Raw genomic sequence first — 10,412 nt, forward strand, 5'->3', positions numbered from 1 at the left:
AGCATAAATTCAAAATTTTCCTACGTGTCACCAAGATCTATCTATGGAGTCATCTAGCAACGAGGGAGGAGTGGATCTACATACCCTTGTAGATCGCGCGCGGAAGCGTTCAAGAGAACGGGGTTGATGGAGTCGTACTCGTCGTGATCCAAATCACCGATGATCCTAGCGCCGAACGGACGGCACCTCCGCGTTCAACACACGTACGGAGCGGAGATGTCTCCCACGCCTTGATCCAGCAAGGAGGAGGGAGAGGTTGATGGAGATCCAACAGCACGACGGCGTGGTGGAAGTAGCGGGATTCCAACAGGGCTTCGCTAAGCGCTGCGGGAGGAGGAAGATGTGTCACAGGAGGGAGAGGGAGGCGCCAGGCCTTAGATTGGTTTGCTCCTCCTTTTCCCCCACTATATATAGGGCCAAGGGAGAGGGGGAGGCGCAGACCTTGCCCCTTCCTCCAAGGAAGGGTGCGGCCAAGGGTGGGGAGGAGTCCATCCTCCCCAAGGCACCTCGGAGGTGCCTTCCCCCTTTAGGACCCTCCCCTTTTTCTCTTCTCTTGGCGCATGGGCCTCTTGGGGCTGGTGCCCTTGGCCCATATAGGCCAAGGCACACCCCCTACAGCCCATGTGGCCTCCGGGGCAGGTGGCCCCACCCGGTGGACCCCCGGGACCCTTCCGGTGGTCCCGGTACAATACCGATGACCCCGAAACTTGTCCCGATGGCCGAAACAGGACTTCCTATATATAATTCTTTACCTCCGGACCGTTCCGGAACTCCTCGTGACGTCCGGGATCTCATCCGGGACTCCGAACAACATTCGGGTTACCGCATACTAATATCTCTACAACCCTAGCGTCACCGAACCTTAAGTGTGTAGACCCTACGGGTTCGGGAGACATGCAGACATGACCGAGACGTTCTCCAGTCAATAACCAACAGCGGGATCTGGATACCCATGTTGGCTCCCACATGTTCCACGATTATCTCATCGGATGAACCACGATGTCAAGGACTTAATCAATCCCGTATTCAATTCCCTTTGTCTAGCGGTACGATACTTGCCCGAGATTCGATCGTCGGTATCCCGATACCTTGTTCTATCTCGTTACCAGCAAGTCTCTTTACTCGTTCCGTAACACATCATCCCGTGATCAACTCCTTGATCACATTGTGCACATTATGATGATGTCCTACCGAGTGGGCCCAGAGATACCTCTCCGTCACACGGAGTGACAAATCCCAGTCTCGATTCGTGCCAACCCAACAGACACTTTTGGAGATACCCATAGTGTACCTTTATAGCCACCCAGTTACGTTGTGACGTTTGGCACACCCAAAGCACTCCTCCGGTATCCGGGAGTTGCACAATCTCATGGTCTAAGGAAATGATACTTGACATTAGAAAAGCTTTAGCATATGAACTACACGATCTAGTGCTATGCTTAGGATTGGGTCTTGTCCATCACATCATTCTCCTAATGATGTGATCCCGTTATCAACGACATCCAATGTCCATGGTCAGGAAACCGTAACCATCTATTGATCAACGAGCTAGTCAACTAGAGGCTTACTAGGGACATGGTGTTGTCTATGTATCCACACATGTATCTGAGTTTCCTATCAATACAATTATAGCATGGATAATAAACGATTATCATGAACAGGGAAATATAATAATAATCAATTTATTATTGCCTCTAGGGCATATTTCCAATAGTCTCCCACTTTCACTAGAGTCAATAATCTAGTTCACATCGCCATGTGATTAACACTCACAGGTCACATCGCCATGTGACTAACACCCAAGAGTTTACTAGAGTCAGTAGTCTAGCTCACATCACTATGTGATTAACACTCAATGAGTTCTAGGTTTGATCATGTTGCTTGTGAGAGAGGTTTTAGTCAACGGGTCTGAACCTTTCAGATCCGTGTGTGCTTTACAAATCTCTATGTCATCTCCTAGATGTAGCTACCACGTTCTATTTGGAGCTATTCCAAATAACTGTTCTACTATACGAATCCAGTTTACTACTCAGAATAATCTGGATTAGTGTCAAAGTTTGCATCGCCGTAACCCTTTACGACGAACTCTTTTACCACCTCCATAATCGAGAAAATTCCTTAGTCCACTAGTTACTAAGGATAACTTTGACCGCTGTCCTGTGATCCATTCTTTGATCACTCTGGTACCCCTTGACTGACTCATGGCAAGGCACACTTCAGGTGCGGTACACAGCATAGCATACTGTAGAGCCTATGTCTTAAGCATAGGGGATGACCTTCGTCCTTTCTTTCTATTCTGCCGCGGTCGAGCTTTAAGTCTTAACTTCATACCTTACAACTCAGGAAAGAACTCCTTCTTTGACTGATCCATCTTGAACACCTTCAAGATCACGTCAAGGCATGTGCTCATTTGAAAGTACTATTAAGCGTTTTGATCTATCCATATAGATCTTGATGCTCAATGCTCAAGTAGCTTAATCCAGGCTTTCCATTGAAAAACACTTTCCAAATAACCCTATATGCTTTCCAGAAATTCTACATCATTTTTGATCCACAACATATACTCATCAGAAATTCTATAGTGCTCCCACTCACTTCTTTGGAAATACAAGTTTCTCATAAACTTTGTATAAACCCAAAATCTTTGATCATCTCATCAAAGTGTACATTCCAACTCCGAGATGCTCATTCCAGTCCTTAGAAGGATTGCTGGAGCTTTGCATACTTATTAGCATCTTTCAGGATTGACAAAACCTTCCGGTTGGTATCACATACAACCTTTCCTCAAAAAACATCGAGGAAACAATGTTTTGACATCCTATCTGCAAGATTTCATAAATAATGCAGTAATCGCTAATATAATTCCAACAGACTCTTAGCATCGCTACGAGTGAGAAAGTCTCATCGCAGTCAACTCCTTGAATCTTGTCGGGAAACATCTTAACGACAAGTCGAGCTTTCTTAATGGTGACATTTACCATCATTGTCCGTCTTCCTTTTAAAATACATCTGCACTCAATAGCCTTACGACCATCGAGCCGTTCTGCCAAAGTCTACACTTTGTTTTCATATATGGACCTTCTCTCGGATTATATGGCCTTGAGCCATTTATCGGAATCTGGGCCCACCATCGCTTCTCCATAGCTCTTAGGTTCATTGTTGTCCAGCAACATGACTTCCGAGACAGGGTTACGTACCACTCTGAAGTAGTACGCATCCTTGTCATCCTATGATGTTTGGCAGTGACTTGACCCGAAGTCTCATGATCAATATCATAAGCTTCCACTTCAATTGGTGTAGGTGCCACAGGAACAACTCTTTGTGCCCTGCTATACACTAGTTGAAGTGACGGTTCAATAACCTCATCAAGTCTCCACCATCCTCCCACTCAATTCTTTCAAGAGAAACTTTTCCTCGAGAAAGGACCCGATTCTAGAAACAATCCTTTATTGCTTTCGGGTCTGAGACAGGAGGTATACCCAACTGTTTTGGGTTGTCCTATGAAGATGCATTTATCCGCTTTGGGTTTGAGCTTATCAGCCTGAAACTTTTCCACATAAGCGTCGCAGCCCCAAACTTCTAAGAAATGACAGCTTAGGTTTTTCCTAAACCATAGTTCATACGGTGTCACCTCATCGGAATTACGTGGTGCCCCCTTTAAAGTGAATGTGGTTGTCTCTAATGCCTAACCCATAAACTATTGTGGTAATTTGATAAGAGACATCATGGTATGCATCATATCCAATAGGGTGCAGTTATGATGTTCGGACACACCATCACACTATGGTGTTCCAGGCTGTATTAGTTGTGAAACGATTTCCACAATGTCTTAATTTTGTGCCAAACTCGTAATTCAGATATTCATCTCTATGATCATATCATAGATCTTTTATCCTCTTGTCACGACGATCTTTCAACTTCACACTGAAATTACTTGAACCTTTCAATAATTCAAACTCGTGATTCATCAAGTAAATATACTCAATATCTACTCAAATCATCTGTGAAGGAAGAACATAACGATATCCACTACATACCTCAGCACTCATTGGACTGCACACATCAAAATGTATTACTTCCAAAAATTTGCTTTCTAGTTCCATTTTACTGAAACCGAGGCTTTCAGTCATCTTGCCCATGTGGTATGATTTGCATGTCTCAAGTGATTCAAAATCAAGTGAGTCCAAACGGTCCATTTGCATGGAGGTTCTTCATGCATATACACCAATAGACATGGTTCGCATGTCTCAAACTTTTCAAAAATGAGTGAGTCCAAAGATCCATCAATATGGAGCTTCTTCATGCGTTTTATACCGATATGACTTACGTGGCTGTGCCACAAGTAAGTGGTACTATCATTACTATCTTTTGGCATGAACATGTGTATCACTACGATCGAGATTCAATAAACCATTCATTTTAGGTGTAAGACCATTGAAGGTATTATTCAAATAAACAGAGTAACCATTATTCTCCTTAAATGAATAACCGTATCACGATAGACATAATCCAATCATGTCTATGCTCAATGCAAACACCAATCTCGATGGTAGAGGGAGCGTATGATATTTGATCAACCTTGGAAATACTTCCAACACATATCGTCATCTCATCTTTAGCTAGTCTCCGTTTATTCCGTAGCTTTTATTTCGAGTTACTAACACTTAGCAACCGAACCGGTATCTAATACCCTGGTGCTACTAGGAGTACTAGTAAAGTACACATCAACACAATGTATATCCAATATACTTCTATCGACCTTGCCAGCCTTCTAATCTACCAAGTATCTAGGGTAATTCTGCTCCAGTGGTTGTTCCCCTTATTACAGAAGCACTTAGTCTCGGGTTTGGGTTCAACCTTGGGTTTCTTCACTAGAGCAGCAGCTGAATTGCCGTTTCACGAAGTATCCCTTCTTGCCCTTGCCCTTCTTGAAACTAGCGGTTTCACAAACCATCAACAATTGATGCTCCTCCTTGATTTCTACTTTTGTGGTGTCTAACATCGCGAATATCACAAGGATCATCATATATGTCCCTGATATATTATAGTTCATCACGAAGCTCTAGCAGCTTGGTGGTAATGACTTCGGAGAAACATCACTATCTCATCTGGAAGATCAACTCCCACTTGATTCAAGCGATTGTTGTACTCAGACAATCTGAGCACAAGCGCAACAATTGAGCTTTTCTCCCTTAGTATGTAGGCTAGAAGAACCGTCGGAGGTCTTATACCTCTTGACGTGGGCACGAGCCTGAAATCCAAATTTCAGCCCTCGAAACATCTCATATGTTTCGCGACATTTCAAAACACGTCTTTGGTGCCTCAATTCTAAACCGTTTAACTGAACTATCACGTAGTTATCAAAATGTGTATGTCAGATGTTCGCAACATCCACAGACGACGTTCGAGGTTCAGCACACTGAGCGGTGCATTAAGGACATCAGCCTTCTATGAAGCAATGAGGACAATCCTCAGTTTACGGACCTAGTCCGCATAATTGCTACTATCAACTTTCAACTAATTTTTCTCTAGGAACATATCTAAACAGTAGAACTATAGCGCGAGCTTACGACATAATTTGCAAAGATCTTTTGAGTATGTTCAGGATAATTAAGTTCATCTTATGGACTCCCACTCAGATAGACATCCCTCTAGTCATCCAAGTGATTACATGATCCGAGTCAACTAGGCCGTGTCCGATCATCACGTGAGACGGACTAGCCAACGTCGGTGAACATCTTCATGTTGATCGTATCTACCATACGACTCATGCTCGACCTTTCGGTCTTCTGTGTTCCGAGGCCATGTCTGTACATGCTAGGCTCGTCAAGTCAACCTAAGTGTTTGCATGTGTTCCGAGGCCATGTCTGTACATGCTAGGCTCGTCAACACCCGTTGTATGTGAACGTAAGGATCCATCACACCCGATCATCACGGCGTGCTTAGAAACGACGAACTTTAGGAACGGTGCATAGTTAGGGGAGAACACTTCTTGAAATTGTTATGAGGGATCATCTTATTTACTACCGTTGTTCTAAGTAAATAAGATGTATAAACATGATAAACATCACATGCAATCAAATAATAGTGACATGATATGGCCAATATCATATAGCTCCTTTGATCTCCATCTTGGGGCTCCATGATCATCATCGTCACCGGCATGACACCATGATCTCCATCATCATGATCTCCATCATCGTGTCTCCATGAAGTTGTCACGTCATCTATTACTTCTACTACTACAGCTAACGGTTAGCAATAAAGTAAAGTAATTACATGACGTTTATGTTGACACGCAGGTCATAAATAAATTAAGACAACTCCTATGGCTCCTGCCGGTTGTCATACTCATCGACATGCAAGTCGTGATTCCTATTACAAGAACATGATCAATCTCATACATCACATATATCATTCATCACGTCCTTTTGGCCATATCACATCACATAGCATACCTGCAAAAACAAGTTAGACGTCCTCTAATTGTTGTTTGCATGTTTTACGTGGCTGCTATGGGTTTCTAGCAAGAACGTTTCTTACCTACGCAAAACCACAACGTGATATGCCAATTGCTATTTACCCTTCATAAGGACCCTGTTCATCGAATCCGATCCGACTAAAGTGGGAGAGACAGACACCCGCCAGCCACCTTATGCAACTAGTGCATGTTTGTCGGTGGAACCGGTCTCACGTAAGAGTACGTGTAAGGTTGCTCCGGGCCGCTTCATCCCACGATGCCGCCGAATCAAGATAAGACTAGTAATGGCAAGAATATTGAACAAAATCAACGCCCACAACTACTTTGTGTTCTACTCGTGCATAGAATCTACGCAATAGACCTAGCTCATGATGCCACTGTTGGGGAACGTAGCATAAATTCAAAATTTTCCTACGTGTCACCAAGATCTATCTATGGAGTCATCTAGCAACGAGGGAGGAGTGGATCTACATACCCTTGTAGATCGCGCGCGGAAGCGTTCAAGAGAACGGGGTTGATGGAGTCGTACTCGTCGTGATCCAAATCACCGATGATCCTAGCGCCGAACGGATGGCACCTCCGCGTTCAACACACGTACGGAGCGGAGACGTCTCCCACGCCTTGATCCAGCAAGGAGGAGGGAGAGGTTGATGGAGATCCAACAGCACGACGGCGTGGTGGAAGTAGCGGGATTCCAACAGGGCTTCGCGGGAGGAGGAAGATGTGTCACGGGAGGGAGAGGGAGGCGCCAGGCCTTAGATTGGTTTGCTCCTCCTTTTCCCCCACTATATATAGGGCCAAGGGAGAGGGGGAGGCACAGCCCTTGCCCCTTCCTCCAAGGAAGGGTGCGGCCAAGGGTGGGGAGGAGTCCATCCTCCCCAAGGCACCTCGGAGGTGCCTTCCCCCTTTAGGACTCTCCCCTTTTTCTCTTCTCTTGGCGCATGGGCCTCTTGGGGCTGGTGCCCTTGGCCCATATAGGCCAAGGCACACCCCCTACAGCCCATGTGGCCTCCGGGGCAGGTGGCCCCACCCGGTGGACCCCCGGGACCCTTCCGGTGGTCCCGGTACAATACCGATGACCCCGAAACTTGTCCCGATGGCCGAAACAGGACTTCCTATATATAATTCTTTACCTCCGGACCATTCCGGAACTCCTCGTGACGTCCGGGATCTCATCCGGGACTCCGAACAACATTCGGGTTACCGCATACTAATATCTCTACAACCCTAGCATCACCGAACCTTAAGTGTGTAGACCCTACGGGTTCGGGAGACATGCAGACATGACCGAGACGTTCTCCGGTCAATAACCAACATCGGGATCTGGATACCCATGTTGGCTCCCACACGTTCCACGATGATCTCATCGGATGAACCACGATGTCAAGGACTTAATCAATCCCGTATTCAATTCCCTTTGTCTAGCGGTACGATACTTGCCCGAGATTCGATCGTCGGTATCCCGATACCTTGTTCAATCTCGTTACGGCAAGTCTCTTTACTCGTTCCGTAACACATCATCCCGTGATCAACTCCTTGATCACGTTGTGCACATTATGATGATGTCCTACCGAGTGAGCCCAGAGATACCTCTCCGTCACACGGAGTGACAAATCCCAGTCTCGATTCGTGCCAACCCAACAGACACTTTCGGAGATACCCGTAGTGTACCTTTATAGCCACCCAGTTATGTTGTGACGTTTGGCACACCCAAAGCACTCCTACGGTATCCGGGAGTTGCACAATCTCATGGTCTAAGGAAATGATACTTGACATTAGAAAAGCTTCAGCATACGAACTACACGATCTAGTGCTATTCTTAGGATTGGGTCTTGTCCATCACATCATTCTCCTAATGATGTGATCCCGTTATCAACGACATCCAAAGTCCATGGTCAGGAAACCGTAACCATCTATTGATCAACGAGCTAGTCAACTAGAGGCTTACTAGGGACATGGTGTTGTCTATGTATCCACACATGTATCTGAGTTTCCTATCAATACAATTATAGCATGGATAATAAACGATTATCATGAACAAGGAAATATAATAATAATCAATTTATTATTGCCTCTAGGGCATATTTCCAGGGGGGTGGGCGCGCCCCCGGCCTCATGACCTCCTTGCAGATCCCCCGACGTGCACTCCAAGTCTTCTGGGCTTCTTTCCTTCCAAAAATGAGTTCCGTGAAGTTTCAGGTCAATTGGACTCCGTTTGGTTTTCCTTTTCTTCGAAACCCTAAAACAGTGTAAAAACAAAAACTGGCACTGGGCTCTGGGTTAATAGGTTAGTCCCAAAAATGATATAAAAGTGTATAATAAAGCCCATAAACATTCAAAACAGTTAATAATATAGCATGGAGCAATCAAAAATGATAGATACATTGGAGACGTATCAGCATCCCCAAGCTTAATTCATGCTCGTCCTCGAGTAGGTAAATGATAAAAACAGAATTTTTGATGCGGAGTGCTACTTGGCATAATTTTAATGTAATTCTTCTTAATTGTGGCATGAATATTCAGATCCAAAAGATTCAAGACAAAAGTTCATATTGACATAAAAATAATAATACTTCAAGCATACTAACTAAGCAATTATGTCCTCTCGAAATAACATGGCCAAAGGAAGTTCATCCCTACAAAATCATATAGTTTAGTCATGCTCCATTTTCTTCACACAAGAATGCTCTCGTCATGCACAACCCTGATGACAAGCCAAGCAATTGTTTCATACTTTAGTAATCTCAAACTCATAAACTTTCATGCAATACATGAGCGCGAGCCATGGATATAGCAGTATGGGTGGAATAGAATATAATGAGGGGGCTTATGTGGAGAAGACAAAAAGGAGAAAGTCTCACATCAATGAGGCTAATCAATTGGCTATGGAGATGCCCACTGTGGGAGTCCTGGATTAGGGGGTCTCCGGACAGCCGGACTATATCCATTGGCCGGACAGTTAGACTATGAAGATACAGGATTGAAGACTTCGTCTCGTGTCCGGATGGGACTCTACTTGGCGTGGAAGGCAAGCTAGGCAATACGGATATGTGTATCTCCTCCTTTGTAACCGACCTTGTGTAACCCTAACCTCTCCGGTGTCTATATAAACCGGAGGGTTTTAGTCCGTAGGACAACATACAATCATACCATAGGCTAGCTTCTAGGGTTTAGCCTCTCCGATCTCGTGGTAGATCTACTCTTGTACTACCCACATCATCAATATTAATCAAGCAAGACATATGGTTTTACCTCCATCAAGAGGGCCCGAACCTGGGTAAAACATCGTGTCCCCTGCCTCCTGTTACCATCCGCCTTAGACGCACAGTTCAGGACCCCCTACCCGAGATCCGCCGGTTTTGACACCAACATTGGTGCTTTCATTGAGAGTTCCTCTATGTCGCCGCCGTTAGGCTTGATGGCTCCTACTATCATCGATAGCGATGCAGTCCAAGGTGAGACTTTTCTCCTCGGACAGATCTTCATGTTCGGTGGCTTTGCTTTGCGGGCCAATTCGCTTGGCCATCTGGAGCAGATTGAAAGTTACGCCCCTGGCCACCAGATCAGGTTTGGAAGCTTAAACTACACGGCCGATATCCGTGGAGACTTGATCTTCGACGAATTCGAGTCTCTGCCTTATGCGCCACGCGGTCACGATGAGTACGATTTAGCTCTACCATCGGACAGTGTTCAGGAGATCGCACAGGCAGCCGCTCCTACCCTCAATTCGGAGCCAGTTGCGCCGTCCATGGACGGGTGGATGGACCCCGCCACGGAGGCCTTACCCTCAGCGGCGATCGAACCAAACATCAATGTCAGATTAATGGGCCACGGGTAGGCCAACCCGAGCCCCATAACCTTTTAAAGACATCGGGGCAGGCAGCGCCCCTCAAGATCACAGGGCGAAGAGCCGCCTCCTAGGGAGTCTACG

This window comes from Triticum urartu, chromosome 1, assembly GCF_003073215.2.
Source record: "Triticum urartu cultivar G1812 chromosome 1, Tu2.1, whole genome shotgun sequence".
Taxonomy (NCBI): domain Eukaryota; kingdom Viridiplantae; phylum Streptophyta; class Magnoliopsida; order Poales; family Poaceae; genus Triticum; species Triticum urartu.